The 18,171-nt window shown below is 40.9% G+C and overlaps 1 protein-coding gene across 8 annotated transcripts in view; it reads right to left on the bottom strand.

Annotated features, from left to right (window-relative positions):
- Positions 1-10,723, bottom strand: part of POGZ (pogo transposable element derived with ZNF domain) — a 47,394-nt gene extending 36,671 nt beyond the window's left edge. For 3 of the 8 annotated variants that reach the window (XM_025287850.2, XM_025287853.2, XM_025287855.2), the window contains exon 1: positions 10,490-10,722. The gene's annotated coding sequence lies outside the window, so the exon portion shown is untranslated. Of the gene's footprint in view, positions 1-1,899; positions 1,968-7,708; positions 8,330-10,489 lie in introns of those variants that run through there. The other 5 variants (XM_025287848.2, XM_025287851.2, XM_025287852.2 and 2 more) reach the window with 4 other exon arrangements.
- Between the last annotated feature and the right edge of the window lie 7,448 nt (positions 10,724-18,171).

Here is an 18,171-nt window from a genome sequence, read left to right as displayed (position 1 = left end):
TCTTCATTAAACATCATATTTCTTAAAGTTGGCTTTGATTTGGAGTCAAATAAGGTCTACATATTATGATTATTTGATAGATTTATTAGGTCTCTTAATTTCTAGATCTTGATAAGCTGGATCTACAGGCATGATTAGATACAGGTTTAACATTCCCCTCTCCCCCAATAAGACTACTCTTAAGGGCAGGATTTTGTTCCATCAGGAACCCTCCCATCCAGGCTCAATGCCTAGATATAGTCAGTCTAAATCTATAATTTCCTTTTCATTTGTTAACTGAAACACTCTGATTTAAAAAAACAAAAACATATCTACCATCTGGTTACCCAGTGGTGCAGTTCATATAGAAGTCTTGATTCTTTCCATCTTGCTTCTCTTTATTTACCGGTTTTCAAAATAATAATCTGTTTCACTAGCATTTCTTCAAAGTGACCAATAAGCTTGTTCTTAAACTATCATTATATCACAGTACAGATTTAATCATTTGATGTGCTTTGATCCACAGCAGTTAACCTTATTGATATTCAAAGTGTCCCATTTTGCTCACTGGAACTTCTCGGTCAGCTCCTGAGTTCTTGTGACACCATGCTTAGTAGTGTTTGGTAAAATTCTGGCTCTGGGATAAATAAAAAGTTCCAGGCTCATCTCCTACATTCCTGCCCCATATCAAGAATCATCAATTTCCCAAGGAACCCTGATTCCTTCTGTTACAGAATGATACTCCAAGATCACAGTCTAGATGCTAGGGGTTTCTCTGCTCATTGTAAACATGAAATTATTTCCACATTAATCCCCAACTCTTAGTCAGCTACCTTCTATTTGCTTCTGTGTCATTTGGGGAAAAAAAAAAAATTCCACATCTACAAATAATCCTTGTCTTAGAACCTTAAAATTCTATCTTCTCCTGAGATTCCTGAGATGTTTCAATCTTTTAAACTTATATTTATTAATTCTCAGTACTTTCACTCTTTTCCAAACCTTTCCCTTCCCCTTCACAAGATGCCGACATCATTTTCCTTACTGGTAGAATTCACATCTAGTTAAAAAAAAAATTTTTTTTTAAGAAGAATCAAAGAGGACACAACATACAGATTTTAATCAAGTCCTTTAGCAAGTAACTTTTTTTTTTGAGTCTGCCTTCATTACCTTAACACAATCATCTAGGTTTTGTGGAATTTTTAAGCAGTTTATTTTTTATCACTGAGTAGTGCTTCATTGGAGAAGGCAATGGCACCCCACTCCAGTACTCTTGCCTGGAAAATCCCATGGACGGAGGAGCCTGGTGGGCTGCAGACCATGGGCTCGCGAAGAGTCGGACACAACTGAGCGACTTCACTTTCACTTTTCCCTTTCATGCATTGGAGAAGGAAATGGCAACCCACTCCAGTGTTCTTGCCTGGAGAATCCCAGGGACAGGGCAGCCTGGTGGGCTGCCGTCTATGGGGTCGCACAGAGTCGGACACGACTGAAGAGACTTAGCAGCAGCAGCAGCAGCAGCAGTGCTTCATTTATGGAGAAGTTATCATTTGTTTATCCATCCACATGTTGGCAGATAGTCGTTTTCAATTTTTCAGGTTATTATGAATAAATCTGCTATGAACATTTGGGCACAAGTCTCTGTATGTGCATATGTTTTCATTCTTTTGGATAAGTAACCTGAGAGGAATTTCTGGGTCATATGGTAAGTGTATGTCTGGCCACTTTTCCAAACACTAGGATAAGTAGCTTCTGACTTTCCCAATTTACAAGTCCTGCAGAGACGGCCTTGTTATTTATTTATTAATTTATAGTCATGCTATAAGGCATATGGGATCTTAGCTCCCGGACTAGAGATTGAACCCTGAATTAGAAGCACAGATTCCTCACTGATGGACCACCAGGGAAGTCTCTGCAACTTACTTTATAATGTGAAGTTGCTTAGCTCCTTTGATCCTTGAAGTTTCAGGCTCTTAGCTGATACGCTGGAACAATAGGAACATTCATATTTAACTAACATAAGATAATTCAATTTAACATTCTTCCCTTAACTACCAGAAATATTTGAGTGGGCAGGAACCATGTCTTTCTTGTTAAACTGAAAAAAACTGATTTACAATGTGTCAGTTTCAGGTGTACAGCAATGTGATTCAGTTATACCTACAGATGTTCTTTTTCAGATTCTTTTCCCTTACAGGTACTGAAATAATGAATATAGTTCTCAGTAACTATTTAAAAGACTGTCTTTTCGTGAATGCCAAGATATAAACAGATCACTCCAGACAATTTTAAACAAAACTTTTAAGTACTCCTAACACAAACTTTATCCACAACACATAGCTAATAAGGTTCTTTTTCAAGCAAATTGGGAGGTGGGAGGGGGATGAAATAAAGCAAAGACCTATACTTGACTTACAAATGAAGAGCTGCTTTCTACTTTCAATAAAATTTCCAATAGAGCTAAAAAAATGTCATCATATTCCAGTGTTCTTCAACATATAGTAAAAACAGTCCAAACTGTGCAACATATCTACAGAAGGTAACTATGTTCAACAGCTGCACATAGATTATATAAAAGGAGATCCAGATCATTAAGGAATCTACATATGCCAGTGGCTTTTATCCAACTCAGTAACATTCAAACAGGGATAATCTGCCCCCAGAAGACATCTGGCAATGTCTGGAGACACTATTGGTACTCACACCAGGGGTGGGGCTGGGGAAGGGTGCTGCTGGCATCTATCTAGAGACAAGTGGCCAGGGGTGCTATTACACATCCTACCATGCACGAGACAGCCAGGGACTTACCAGGCCCAAAATGTTAACACTGCCAAGACTAAGCCCTGAGCAAACTGAATCCATGTTCTGAAGCAGAAATTTTAAAAAAATCACCTCACATTCTATGCATAAAGAACGCTCATTTTTCTTTTTAAACTGAAGTACAGTTGTATTCAGTTCAGTCGCTTGGTCGTGTCCAACTCTTTGAGATTCCGTGGACTTCAGCACGCCAGGCTTCCCTGTCCATCACCAACTCCCAGAGCTTACTTGAACTCATGTCCACTGAGTCAGTGATGCCATCCACCCATTTCATCCTCTGTTGTCCCCTTCTCCTCCCACCTTCAATCTTTCCCAGCAATTCTTCTTCAAAGAATCCCAGCAGATTCTTTACTAGCTGAGCCACAAGGGAAGCCCATAGTTGATTTACTTTATGTTAATTTTCTCATTTCTTTTTAAAATAATTTATCCTCTCTGCAACAGAAAAGATGAGCACAAGATTCCCATGAATTATTCAAATGGTTACACCTTACACAATAAAAACATTTTTATAAAGCTCATATAAATCTAGTTTTGTTTCACCCTATAATGATCTGCCCATCAAAGAGCTTGTTCCCGCCTAAGTATATAATTTCTCCTTAGAAAACTTTAGCACAGCACTATGATGTTAGTTCTCTAAATTTATGGTTACTATCAGTAATCCCCATTATCAGAATTAACTGTGGTAAATAATCCTTGTGAAAATAATTTCCCAAACTCCCCAAATCTCCATTTTGAAAATTTCTGGTTTTGACCTCTTTACTATTCTATTCCTCTATGGGTTGCTTTTGCTAAATATATCAATTCTTCTTGCCTCTTCAACTTTCAGATCATTTTCTCAGAGGGTGGCGAACCAAAATGACATGATGCAAACTTATTACTATGGTCTTTCTCAAAGTCTTATTGTGCTTGAACTTAAAATTACAGAAGTAGCTCTATATCTCAAAGCCAAAGGTTATGACAATAATAAGTCTAAATAGAAAAATAAAAATGTGAGCCGATAATCCAAACTTTACCTGTCGTCAGCTGTTCTTTTGTTAGAACAAAAAAAACACAAAACAAATAAAAGCTATTGACAATAATATGTAACCTCAATCAAATCTAGCACTTAAATTGAACTGCAATTTTTAGGAAGTATAGCAATAGAATAAGTAGTACCACAGGGAAATAATGAGATAAATCCAGAAAGTGGGACATTTTAAAACAAAATAATCAGACAAATGCAGAATACAGAATACTTTATAAAACTGCCAACACACTAAAACTGTCAAGCACACACCCACAATTACACACATGCACACACACAGAGAAGACTAAACCAGACTGAAAGAAACTAAAGAGATATGACAAAATGCAACACGTGAAAACTTCACTGGATTCTGGTTCATAAAAAAGGTATAAATGACATATTGGGGACAACTGGAACATTTAAAAATAGACTAGATATAAGATTATATTTGAGAATTTTACTTTTCTTAGAAAGGATAACAGTATTAGTTATGGAGGAAAATGTATTTATTCTTAGCAAATGCATGCAATGTTCAGTGGAAGTATCATGACTTTCAGGTGGTTCAGCAAATATATATTTTGGTGTTTTCTTATAGACATCAAATATGCCAGAGTGTTAAAAATCACTGAGTCTAGGTGGTGGGTTCATTGTAGACTCTCCTTGTATTCTTTCACCTTTTTTTACATGCATGAAATTTTCTTGAATAAGGTCTGAGAATCTAATGCAAAATATGGTGGCTACAGTTGGTAACACTGTGTAACTGAGATCCACTAAGAGAACAGAACTTAAATGTTCACACATACACAACCTAAATATGTGAGGTAATGGGTGTGTTAACTGAATGGGGGAATAGGTTCACAATATTTATGTATGAAATTACCATGATGTACACTTTAATATCCTACAATTTTATGTCAGTTACACCTCAATAAAGCTGCAATTTAAAAAAAAGAAAAAAACAGGGGAAAACTACCTAATCATCTTTTGGTTGTGACATTTTATACCTCTATATTCCTTTTCCATTTTTGCTATTAATTAAATCAAACTGGTAGCCTTGTGGGTTGAATTTTCTGTTAACTTGTTTTCATTTCTAGGAGTAATTTTCACATACATTATATATACATATTTCTTAATATATTTCACAATAATTAAATAATACTAGAAAAAATAAAACCAAGTTGGGGTATACAGATTACCAAGGAGGTACTGCAAGATGAGAGAACATTGCCATCTTCCATTTATCAAGACATCTTGATCATCTGACATCTTGGTAACTATGTGGTTTCTCTGTTCTGTGGTAGTAATCTCACTGGTAACATGACTTCCGTGTACTCAGTACATTTTACTCAACACTACAACTTACACAGGACTACTAGTGATTTTAAGTCTCTGGCATTCATCTTTCCACCATAATATGGGTGTACCAGATACATACGTTTCGAGGGAGGACTGCAGTTACCTTAAATGCTGGCAAATATGGTCCTATAAAATCAGCTAATGAGTAAAAACCTATATAACTGAAAAGCAAGATACAAAGAGACTATGCAATCTTATTTACAAGCAGCAAAAAGAATCCCTCAGTTACAACGGTCAGTGTACTTCTGAGGTATTTAATGGGCAGAAAGGTTTACCTATCTTCATCTCAAGTGAGATTAAGAAAACATCTGTTTTCTACCAAAACTCTCCAGACAGATTTGGCTTTTGAAGCTCTGGATTCCTATGTCTGATTCTTTTATAGCACTAAAGTAAGTTCCAGGAATGAAAAATTCAGTACCTAACATTTTCAATTCACTGCTAGTGCATACCCATCCATAAATCAAGATAAAAAGAACATGTGGAACAGAAAAAAATGTTTTAAAAACAAAAAATTTAGAATACTACTCTCTCTTGCTCCTGGGTGAGAAATAAACATAATCCTCAAATCAATTTGCATTTGTATTCAAGTTGAAGGCAAAAGGAGAAGGGGGGGCAGCACAGGATGAGGTGGTTAGATAGCATCATTGACTTAATGGACATGAATTTGAGCTAACTCCACAAAACAGTGAAAAACAGGGGAATCTGGCATGCTGCAGTCTGCTGCTGCTGCTAAGTCGCTTCAGTCACGTCCGACTCTGTGCGACCCCATAGACGGCAGCCCACCAGGCTCGCTCCCCAGTCCCTGGGATTCTCCAGGCAAGAACACTGGAGTGGGTTGCCACTTCCTTCTCCAATGCGTGAAAGTGAAGTCGCTCAGTCGTGTCCGACTCCTAGTGACCCCATGGACTGCTGCCCACCAGGCTCCTCCGTCCATGGGATTTTCCAGGCGAGAGTACTGGAGTGGGGTGCCATCACTATGGGGTCGCAAAGAATACGGACACAACTTAGTGGCTGAAAACAACAAACGTCAAGTTACCTCAATTTTTTTCCTTTAAAAGGGATTAATTCCAGAAAATCTATAGGGCTGAATACTTAGTATGGCTACGAAACAAATTATTGTTGAACTTGTAGCAAGCAACTTTTATTTACCCAGTCCATCCCTCACAGAACTATTGTGGAACCTCACATATAACTTTCACAATGGGTTCTTAAATACTCTTAATAATCTAATATTCTTAAACATAAAATACTTCTACTTATCTGGCAGCAAACTTCCTATCAAGAATCCATATATATTCATTATAAGCCCTCTACCGAACAACTGAAGTGAGCAGTTAAGTTTCCCATTTTTAAAGGGTTCAATATTCAGTTTCTCTCCCAAGAAAAATTCATTGACATGTCGTCTAAATTCCATTTCTACTCAATTTAACTCTGCCAAAGCTAGCAAAATGTTATTTCCTTCTCCTCTCCTCCCGAGTTACATGTAAAAATGTTTTTGTGGATATGGTTTATTATCACAAACCACACTGCCAAAGAATCTATCAAAGTCTTATCATACTGATACTATGACAAAGACACCACCAGTTCTAGGAACTGCAATTTAAATCAGAGATCTCCACTTACAACAAAAAGACATATATGGAGAAAAAAGACGAAACATCATTTGGAATATGTTTTATTTTACTGTCATATAATACCAGGCATTATTATGCACTTTACATTCATTATCACAATGAATTCTCCTAACTATGTCCTAAGTAATACACTTTATGCTGCTGCTGCTGCTAAGTCGCTTCAGTTGTGTCTGACTCTGTGCGACCCCATAGACGGCAGCCCACCAGGCTCCCCCATCCCTGGGATTGCACTCCAGTACTCTTGCCTGGCAAATCCCATGGATGGAGGAGCCTGGTAGGCCGCAATCCGTGGGGTCGCTAGGAGTCGGACCCGACTGAGCGACTTCACTTTCACTTTTCACTTTCACGCACTGCAGAAGGAAACGGCAGCCCACTCCAGTGTTCTTGCCTGGAGAATCCCAGGGACCGGGGAGCCTGGTGGGCTGCCTTCTATGGGGTCGCACAGAGTCGGACACGACTAAAGCGACTTAGCAGCAGCAGCAGCAATACACTTTATAGATGAGGTCAAATGAAGTTTAGAGAGTTTAAGTAACTTGCCCAAGGTTACAGCTGGTCTGGTAAATTTACTAAGCTTTTTTGCTCTGCAACTCTCTCCCAATTCACTGCCTCTTCCACTATTAACTCCAACTAACATTTCTGAACTCTCCACAAGTTTCTAAATGGGAGACAGATATGGATGATCTCAGGAGCAGAGGATAGGACAGACCCAGTTTCTGGTCTCAGAACCCCTTCACATTCTTAAAATTATTAAAGATCTTAAAGAGCTTTTATTAATGTGGAAAAGATCTTTTGATATTTACTTTAGAAATTAAAACGTAAAAAGTTTAAATATTTATCAGTACAATAAAAAACAAACCCATTACATGATAACATAATTAAAATATATAAACATTTTTCAATTAAAAATGACTATTTTTACCCAAAACAGTGAAATGATGTTGTTTTACTTTTGGAAATCTCTCACGTCTAGGTTAATAGAAGGCAGTTTGACTCTCAAAGCTGCTTCTGCCTTCAGCCTTCAGCCTCCTGTTCTATGTTGTTTTGGTTGTGTATATAATGAAGATCTGCTGTCACAGAGAGAAAAAGGGAAAAGCATTCTAAAAACCTTTTCAGATAGTTGTGTGTATGGAGACAGTACTAAAACTAGACAAATAATAGTCTCTTAAACAATAGCTGGATATTGGAATCTGAAACCCTACTGATGAAAGTTATGTTAAACTCCTTCAGTGTATGTTGAATTTTGAAGACTACTCACAGTGACTTGAGTTATGCAAAAGTCATTTGAAAATACAGATTTACTGAGTTATGCCTATCTGCCAAATCTCGACACATTTCACCATAAAATATATTTTAAAAAATCAGTCATTAACAATGACTTGCAAGGAAAGTCTTTTAAGTACCATAAGTTGTTAAACTTGAGATATCAAATTTTTAAAAATTCTAATTTTCACTCTCAAATTTTTATCACTGAGAACAAATACTGTCAATTGTTTTCCTTGAAGTGACAAGCTCACTTCATTTGCTTTCAAGAAAACACTGGCAAACACTCAAGTGTGAAAAACTGCAGTTTGTCAGTCGCTCTTTCCAAGTAAAAATGCTGGTCCAGGAAACATGCAACTCGCAGCTAAATCTCACAAGTGCCTTTCCTTATGACAAAGATTTACCTCAGCAGGCAGTATCAGTGGTTTATGCACATCTCCCATTTGGTCACGGATTCTTAAATTAAAAATACGTGTACCGAAGGGTTGAAATTTAATTTACTGCTTCATCAAAGACATTCTCAAGTAAGTATAGTAGTTGTTTCCCACAGCAGTTTTATCAAGTGTTGCCTTTGGACCATCAGTGCAAATGCCAGCGAAAAAGCTAACCAGGGTCTTAGTATTATTTTGAAAACAGTTACCACCTCGTAGCTCTCCTGAGAGGGCCTGAGGGGAACCCCAGGAATTAGAAGGCCACATTTTGGGAACTGCTTTTCCAGATTTTACCACTGGTTCAAGGTGGGGTGGACACAAAATCATGTTCATCCCAAGAGACTCTACTCTGTCAGGTTCCTTTAGCTTTAGATACTTCAGCATAGCTGGTACATTACAACCATAATGTAGAAAGGGGAGGAAATCAAGAGCATAGATTGCCACTTAATCATTCGAAGATGATAGTGTGAGCACCTTTATGCTAGAACCATAACTCTTAATATGGTGGTTACCTTAATCTATCTCAGCCGAAGGACTGCAGATTAAAAACGTAGAGACGATATACCCCCCTCAGCATCCCATCCAAATAAGCTTGGAGCTGAGGTATCCCGCAAACAGCACTTTTAGCGACCTGCAAGGTACTTTTTATGCATCCTGAAGTTAAGACCGACTGTGCTAAGTAGTTCAAACTCAGAATCCAAATCCCAGAGCCAAAAGCAACGGAGCTCAAAATTTAACGCCGTTTGCCAAGAAGCAGCCCTCCGCCCCCGCCGTTTCCCTTCATCTAGATGGAAAAATTCCTTTGAAAGTCAAACTGCACGTCTGTGGGGTTTTGCGCCGAGGTGGGAGGTGTCTAAAGGAGTGCAGAGGGCTGGGCCACAGTCTGCAATAGAATGACGGCTATTCCGAGACAGGACACCTGTATCTCAGTTTCCATCTCGAAAAAGAAATTTGGACTAAATGTCTTACAAGACTCCTTCCAGCTCTACCTTTTTCTGAGCTGAAAATGTCCTAGACAAGCAGAGAAACGCTCAGTATTATTAACAGTTTGAAGGAATCCCGCGTCTGACGGGAGAGAAAGCAGGACAACTTGCGAAAGCAGAAAAAGCAGGTGGATCAACGATATCCCTCCTTTTCAGAAGGTGCTAAGAATCTAGAGAAAATAGTCCCTGGGATAAACATGGCGCCCACCGCGGCAGGATATAACCATACGAAAATAAGCTTTTTCCGCCCCATCCCATTTTATAAATCACGGCGCCATCCCGAAGAAATTTTAGAGCCAGGGGAGGAGACTTTGTAAACTAACTGCAGCGCTCTAAGGCTTCGGATGTGCTATAGACGGGATTACATAACACAAGGGAGCGGCTAAGCAATCACTCATTTTCCTCCCCGCGCTCAAAAAGAGCGCCCCACTAGTTCCCCGGCGGGGGTGGCGGGGGAGGGCCGAGCACCACCCCCACCCCCAGGGGACGTCGGCCCGCCGGCCTCCCCGGCGCGGCCTCGCCCCCTCGCCCGCCCCTCCCGCCGCGCCCCGCCGTCTCGCCACCGCCCGCGCCTCCGCCCCTTCCCCAGCGGGCCGCCGCCCGCACCCGCGCCCGCCCACTCCTCCGAGACGCCTCGCGCCGGGTGTGCGTGTGGACGTCGGGTGTGTGCGGGACCGTGGGGCGCGAGTGCGCGCGCGCGCCGCGGCGGGCGCCGGGGGGCGGGGGCGGCCGTCAGGCAGACAGGGGCCTCCCCGGCCCGGCCCGCCGCGCGACTCCCGCGGCTCCCGGGCCGCACGCACTCACACACGCGCCCGCGCGCCGCACCCCACGCCGGCTGCCACCGCGGACCGCGCCGCCACTCGAGGGGGGCGGGGGCGCGCGCCACCGGGCCCCCGCCCCCACTCCTCGCGTTCCCGCCCCATCCCCCTCTCATTGTCTCGCCTCGGAACGTCTCGCCGAGCAAAAAGATAACGGAACCCCCGGGAGAAGGGGGTGGGGAGAGGGAAGGCTCGCTCGCTCACTCACCTCCCGTGGTCGTCGCCGCCGGTAGTCTGACCCGAGGAAGGCGCCGTCGCCTTAAAGGGACCTTGCACCCGGCGCCGGGAGAAGGGGGTGGGAGCAGGGGAGGGGACGGGGGCTTGGGGGGGAGACGGAGAAGAGGGAACCGTTGAAATCTCGTCTCCTCGAGGGTGAAAGGAAACCTCCCTCGGGTTCGAGTGATTTGGGGTGGATTTTTTCCCGAGGGGGGCGGGGGGGGCCCCGAGGGAGGGGGGCGGGGGGGCCAAGGAATGCGGCTCCGTGTACGGGAGCTGGCGCGGGGGAGAGAGACGCCGACTCCCCCCACCGACCCTCTCGCTCCGCGGAGGGATACGGCTCGTCACTTCCGCCCGCCCCCTTTTGTGGTTTTTCAATTGGTTGGAGTGCGTGGCACGTCATGGACTCATCCTAACTCTTGCCCGGGCTTCTTTTCTAGTCAAGTTTGTCTGGGCCTGCAAATAAATAAATAATTTAAAAAATGAAATGAAAAATAATTAGCTTTAGAAGCAATCCCTAAATTTTGGTGAGAACGATGGGGTTTCCAAAGGAAATACTTCCCTGGACTTCCTGCGAAAATTTTGAGAGTCTCCACACTTTCCACCCAAGGCTTATACCTAATCAAGAGGATAACCTCATTCTATAGGCCAGATGGTGAGGCCCAATGGCACCAACGACTGTCATTGGAACAAAGGCATCAAAATGGCACTCACTGTACCTCAAGAGACATTTCAGTCAAGTAGCATTAAGTGAAGAGCTTTTAAAAGCTATTTTTACCCTAAACCTTTCTAGATTCTGGAAGCCACACGTGATTGCTTATCAAGGTGATTCATGTATGGAAAGTACTTTGAGATGAATAGACTCGTCGTAGATCTTCAAAGAAACTGTAGACTCCCCAATAGCTTTTTGCTCCAATCAAGGCTGAGATGGATTGGCCTAAAGAAATTGTTTTGTCCATTCAAGATTATCCTCCTGTTATTCTACCTCAAACAAAAACTTAGCCTCTTTCCAAAGTAACTTGAGATTTTTTCCTTTATGACCTCCTGAGGTGATAAGATTTTAGTATTTCCCTTGGATATTTGAGGATATTATTGCTCTTTAAGCAATACACAAATATTTGTTCCAAACCAAATGCTAAATCAAAGTACTTGGTGCAAGACTGGAGGATGCAGAACCATATTTATTCCTTCTCTTGTACACACTCCAAACCACTCGACTATGAAAATAGGCAGTGGAAGGAAGCATCCCAGATTGTGCACCCATGCACATGTGTGCACCACCACCCATTTTCATCACCCATTTCACACCAGAAACATGTGAGTGATTTCAACTAGTCATTCATAGGAAGAATTTTATTCTTTGAATTGTAAGAATCACTGAGCCTTCTGAAAATGCTTCTGAAGCTTTTCCAGACCTGATCTGGAAAGGCCCATGGTGGGATTATGGCATGAATTGTCAAAAGAGATTCTGCATGAAGCTCTAATCCTATTTTATGTTTTCCTCCAAAAATTATTATCATTCATTATAATGTCATTTGCCTCTGAAATATTCTTGCCGAAAAATATTTTGCCATGCTCTCAAGTGCCAACTTATGATCTATGCCAATGAGGTCTAACCCAGCAGATTGTACCCTCTCCCACTGATCAATAACCATTAGAGCGCCTTACTGAAAATGCATCTATGCATCTATTCATTTATTCAGCAAATATTTATTGAGTACCTGCTATATGCCAGACACTGTTCTAGGTGCTGGGAATGCAATAACAAAGAAAATCCTTGAATTCATGAAACTTTAGAGAGGAGAGACATACAATATACATGTAAATTGTTCCAATATCTATTATAGAATAACAAATGGTTGCAAAACTTGGTGGCTTAGCACAACAGTTTTATTATTATCCCTCACAGTTCTGGGAGGTCATTAGACTAAGCTAAACAGTTCTCACTTGGAGTCTCATGCAGTGGCTGAGGCTGAAGTCATCCCAAAAGCTTCCTCAAAAGTTCAGAAGTTGATAATGACTGTTGGCTTGGACTGCATGTAGGGCTGTTGGTCAGAACAGTCACCAGTTGGCTTCTCCACGTGGTCTAGGCTTCCTCATATCATAATGGCTGAGTTCCAAGATTGAGGGTCCCAAGAGGACCAGGCAGAAGGTGTATGGGTTTTTGTGACCTAGCCTCAGAGGTCACTGAGGCTAGCATCACTTCCACCACGGTTACAGACCCACCTTAGTTCAAGAGGGATGGGAAACATCTCTCAAAGGAAGTAGCAGAAGCATCACATTGTAAGAAAAGTGTGTGGAATGTGAAATCTTGTTGTGGTCATCTTGAAGAATACAATCGACCACACAAATAAATGAATATATAATAGTGATATGGTGTAAGTGCTAGGGGTGAGGAAAAGGGAAGACAAGGAACTGGGGGTGTAGTGCAACGGTAGGGGTGGTTGGAGGAGGCTTCGTCATTAAAGTGACATTTGAGCACAGACCTGAAGAAGGTGAATTCAAGTTCAGGTTTTATTCTTAGTGAAAGTGAAGTCATGGGAGGATTTTGAGCCAAGGAGTGACATGGCCTGACTAACATTTTTAAAGGACCACTCTGGCCACTTGGAGAGAATAACTGGTAGGGGCAAGGTTAGCGAGCTATTGCAATTTGCAGGTGAGAGATGATGGTGGCCTGGACCAGTGTGGGAACTGTGGAGCTGCGCTTCAGTTGAGTGAGTTCTGGAGTATGCTGTTTACTTCTCAGTGACCTATTTTTCTGTAATTTAGTTTGTGCCCTGGGAGACAGTTTTGACCCATAATGGCTAACAAAATGTGTGTGAGTGATGGTACTATGCCTGCCACAAAGAAATAAAGGAAGAACATTCTGCTGAATGTTAAAATGGGAGTTTTGCAGGGGCTGGGGACACCTTTGAGGAAAGAATTCAGGAAACAAGGATAAAGATCAACAGATCATCACAGGATGGAGTAAGTTCTTTGACACCGGAAAAGATATTCTAGCTCTGCCACAGCCTGGGGGGATTGATCAACAGTTGAATGACTTATAGCTGGAAGAAATCAGAGGTAGAGGCATCTATAACCTCAGAGCATTTGAAGAAAACTCTAAACCTTGCAACACCAGAGCAGCATCTCAAAAAAACTATATAGTTAGCATTTCCATTTCCAGAAATGTATTCCCCTAGCTAAAGAGGGAAAACCTGTATTAATTTGGACAGTCTTTGAACATTGTGTCATCAGCTAACACACAAGTTTCTAGAGTGAAATATTAATAATATAATTGATATTTGTCATTCTCCTATATTTGAACCATCTTGATGATTACGGGAAAAACCAAAGCAGCAGAACAAATAGCCTGGATCAAATCCTTAGGAATGAATTCACGTAGGCCTCTATAACATATTGGGAATGGGTCTGAGAGCCAACCCAGTTTTCTGTATTGAAGAAATTAGGACCCTAATACTGCTGCTAAAAAGCTATCCCAGTCTTCAGTAACCAACTTAGAAAAATAGAATCCTCTCCATATGGGTTTCTCAGAAACAAGGTCAAAAGTTAATGGAAGTCCCAAGTTGGGCATTTCACAGTTAGGTAGCAGGAGGGTGTTTCTTTTCAACAGTTTTTGGAAACACTTATTTGCTTCCTTGGCTTATGGTTTCTGCCACGAGTTGAAAATTGGAAACACCTGTAACTTGGAGCGTGTCAAGGCAGAGATACAAATGATTTCAACATGTCTTCAGAAGTAGTGAGCCTTGGGTGCCCCTCTGCTGTCATTCTGTTAATGTACAGACCCAGGCACTGACTGCTCAGGTTCAGTGTGAGGGTGACCGGTACGTGTCAGGGTGGGGATTGGAGAGGACTGTGAGGTCAGTCCAGGCAGAAAGCAGCTTCGTGGGGACCAATGCTAGGTTTCCTTAAAAATGAGCATACCATTCTTATAGAACACACTCAGGGTTGTCAAAACCAAGAACTCAAAGGGAGCGACTCATTTTGGAAAACAGTGGCAACATTTTTCACCATCTGAGCATCTCCCCGGAGAAGGCAATGGCACCCCACTCCAGTACTCTTGCTTGGAAAATCCCATGGACGGAGGAGACTGGTAGGCTGCCATCTATGGGGTCACACAGAGTCGGACACGACTGAAGCGACTTAGCAAGCAGCAGCAGCAGCAGCAGCAGCAGAGCATCTCCTAGCTCGAAAAGATTGACAACTGATTGCACTGAACCTGGAAGTCTAAAGAAGTCAACATGTAGGAGGAGAAGGAGACCTGAAATGTCTAGCTTGACAGGGAAATCATCGTGAAATAAAGGGCAAGTGAAGAGCTATATCTGACCGGTGTCAAATAAAAAATGGGGAACTTGGAGGCTGCTACAGATTGTACTTATGAATATTGTTTGGTAATTCCTTATGTTTATAGGCTCTGAGGTCTTTCCTAGGGGCTCAGAAAATTCTCAGGAGGTGAGAAATAGCTGGAGGAAGTTTTCATATTGGGTTTCTCAAAGCAGAATTCCTCATTCTCTTCCAACAAGAAGCAATGGAATGTCTCTGTCTTCAAAATATAGTTTTCAAGAAATGCATGAGCAGTAACTGCATCAGTCATGAAGACTTCTCTGTGAGCTGCTATATGATTTCATGGAAGATAATAACTTAGTTAAATTTAGAATTAAATTAATATTAGTTAAGAGATACCAAGAAGCAAACCTATACTTGTTGCATCTAGGTTGTTGCCATGGAGGTGAGCAGGTATAAGAATTGAGTAATTAAACTGATTCTATAAAACTTCATGGAAAAATGAATTGGATTACCTTATGGACACACTTGGGTTTTTTTTGTTTGTTTTTTTAGTTTTACCAGTTTATTGCTACCAACCCATCTCCCTCCACCCACATGTGCGCATGCTCAGTCATGTAACCCCATGGACTGCAACCCGCCAGGCTCCTCTGTCCATGGACTTTCCTAGGCAAGAATACTGGAGTGGGTTGCCATCTCCTTCTCCACTTTATGGACACACTTGTTATGTAGCTTGTTCATTATAAAAGGTTGCAAAGCAAAATTTAATTTAAAAATGTTTTTGGTCTAAGATACATTCTTTTTCTAATTTAGCAGTGTTTGTTTTTTATTATAGTTGTAATAATTTCCAGACACAACTGTGGATGTTAAAAAAACTTGAGTCATCCTTTTGAAGGACATGAGGATTAAAATCATTGTTTTACCGTTGAGGAGACTGAGGTAGCCTCCAGAATTAAGTTTAAAAATTTTCTGGTGTAGATAAGTGGTCAGACTTTTTTGGGTATCTTCTAGTTGTTGGTTATATACAGTAAGAATTAGAGATAGCAAGGAGACCATCTCCTGTGATAGCCAAAGAGGCATTTTTAATGCCTTTCCCATTGCCTGAAACATAAAGGTAATAAAATTTGAAAATGTGAAAGTGCCAAGATTCACCAATTTAAAATCATTTTAAAGGAGGAAAATTATTTAACCTTCATTCAGCCAGGAAATAATTCTCACTTCTAGGTTTGCATGTAAATGCATTGGTATGTTAGTACTATGAGTCAGGTGGGAATATGAATTTCCTCTTTCCTTTGCACCTGCTTCCTGACAGCCTCTGATCTCTGCTTCTCCTATTTAGAAATCCTATTCCTAGTCTAGAAAAGTAAATGTTAATGTTTTATGTATTATGAAACTATTGAAAATCTCTATGAAAGCTATGGATAATCTCTACCAGAAAAACACACATTTGTGCATATACACAAAATTTTGCAAACACTTTGAGGTTTAAAGCCCATTCCCATGTCTGTACATGGTCCCCAGGGAAAGCACCTCAGGTCCGGGGTTCGTTGGACAAGATGCTTCATGTCCTATCTTCCCAGAGGAATGATAGCCTCTCAATAATTATATGAACACATGTGCCCAAAGAACTATTATAGAGTTCCTTCTTATTCTAAGTGGCTTATTATTATTGTTGTTGTTACTGTTATTTTATGTCTTCCTTTACCTTTGCCCCAAATGTTCTTCTGTATCTGTGAAAGGCCAAGCACCTCTAAAACCTGAAAGATGATCAGATAGTCTAGCTCCCTCAGCCAGCTGAACTTGATACCACTGGAACTGAGGAGGTTATCTCTGATTCACCAATCCCACAAATAAAGTGACCCTCTTGGTATGCCTGGCCCCACTCCACCTGATTCATTGGCTGTGGCTTATTGAATATTCATGTTCTCTTTGCATTTCTCAGGCTCCCTTGCAAGTGTTAGGTAGGGCCTCAAGATTGAGTCCTGGCAAATGGGAATACAGGTGTTAGGTGATGGGTGACTCCCAGCCCACTTAAAGACTGGTGTGGCTCTCCTCTTCCTACTTAGAGGAATGGTAGAAACATAATATAGAAACAGCCAGGATTCCTAAGTCACCCCAGGGAGAAGACCTGAACTACTGAGCTTTTCAAAATACATTGGGTTTTACCAGAACAACCACAAACCTTTATTGTGCTAAGCCTTTGAGATTCGATTAATTTGCTAATTCAGCATGGCGTAACTATACTGATAAATACATTGGTATAAAGAAATTGGATTAAAAAAAGAAGAAAGAAATTACCCCAGAACATTTTTATGGAATGGAAATAAGTATGGTTAACTTGATAGAGCTTGATATTCCCTACATCGCAGGGTTATTGTATTGTAGATATGACAGTATATAGAATGCCTAGGATGGCATCTGGGTTATGTTAGTTACTCTATAAATGGTGGCTTTTATTGTTAGTTCTTAAGATATCCTATCCCATAAGTATTTAATGGGACATGATAAAACTTGACTACACTCATGGATGATAGGCTCCATATTCTGATCCTTTCTCAGATTTCTTCCCTTTAGGGTGTCTCTCCTAACTAGTTTGGGTGTGGGGCTCAAGCATCTTTTATAAAATTACTGCAAATCATAACTTCCAAGAAATAAACTGTATACTGTCTTTAATCCAATAAAAATTGAGTCAAATCCTGTTATTTCTTCCACATGTTAACTAACAAAACAGCATAACAGGCAAAATAATATCTCTAGGTGCTACTTCTTGTAGTCCAGACAATGAAAGAATATGACATATAAAATAATGCTACATGAGGGACTTTCTTGGTGGTCCAGTGGCTAAGGCTCCATACTCTCAATGCAGGGGGCCCAGGTTTGATCCCTGGTCAGGGGACTAGATCCTGCATGCTGCAACTAAGACCCGGCACAGCCTAAATAAATAATTTTTTAAAAATAAAGTAATGCTGCCGGAGACAGTACACTCTGGGTTGGTGGGGAGGATAGCTCTGCAGGCTCAAGACTTCAGTGAAAACTTGAAAGAATTAGGGCTCAGATCTTGTCTTAAAGCATAGGTAGGATGTAGATAAGTGAAGGAAAGGAAGAAAAACATTCCAAGTGGGCAATAGAATGATCAAGGTACTGATCAAACTCATGAAGGTTAAATATCAGGTTAAATCATATAAAATTATTGGGTTTTTTGGAAGGTAAAAAACAGTCAAATATGGGCAATTTCATATTGTTCAACCTAATAAAAGTGACATTTGTGGAGTGGTATACTGGAAGTTTCAACTGTATTGGTAATGTTTCTGTCTTTTGTACTGAGTGGTAGTAGATATATAATAAGTTCTTTACATGACTTATTTCATAAATATTTCACAATTATTAAAA

Source organism: Bubalus bubalis, chromosome 6 (assembly GCF_019923935.1).
Source record: "Bubalus bubalis isolate 160015118507 breed Murrah chromosome 6, NDDB_SH_1, whole genome shotgun sequence".
In the NCBI taxonomy this organism is placed as follows: Eukaryota; Metazoa; Chordata; class Mammalia; order Artiodactyla; family Bovidae; genus Bubalus; species Bubalus bubalis.
This window is presented reverse-complemented; position numbering and strand designations above follow the sequence as displayed.